This window comes from Penaeus monodon, chromosome 23 (assembly GCF_015228065.2).
Source record: "Penaeus monodon isolate SGIC_2016 chromosome 23, NSTDA_Pmon_1, whole genome shotgun sequence".
Classification (NCBI taxonomy): domain Eukaryota; kingdom Metazoa; phylum Arthropoda; class Malacostraca; order Decapoda; family Penaeidae; genus Penaeus; species Penaeus monodon.
In genome coordinates, this window is record NC_051408.1 from 38318811 (window position 1) to 38319203 (window position 393).

Below are 393 nucleotides of genomic sequence, written 5' to 3' on the forward strand. Positions count from 1 at the left end.
ATAACTTGCATGTTAATCTATGAGAACAAAACCTGTTTTTTCTATAGCTTTACTTTCGAATTATATCACCATCTTTTACATGTTTATTGCATTTCTTCATGTATTAATGATATGTTAATTATACGTGAGAAGTATAAAAAACTAAGGGAAAATATAAGACCCAAATAAAAGAGAGAAAAAAGGGGGACATAACGGTAAGGAGGATAAGGAGCCGATCGAAAATTCGGTAAGATTCCCAACCGAATTTTTCCCAAAACGTGACGTCATAGTGTTTTAACGGGGTCGAGGTTCCCCGTTTCTTCATTTGTTGAAAATACAGGGAGCTGGCATTCCAGATCTCCGCTGCCAAACGAAACGATGCGAATAAAGGAAAAGGTGAAAGGGAAAACAATG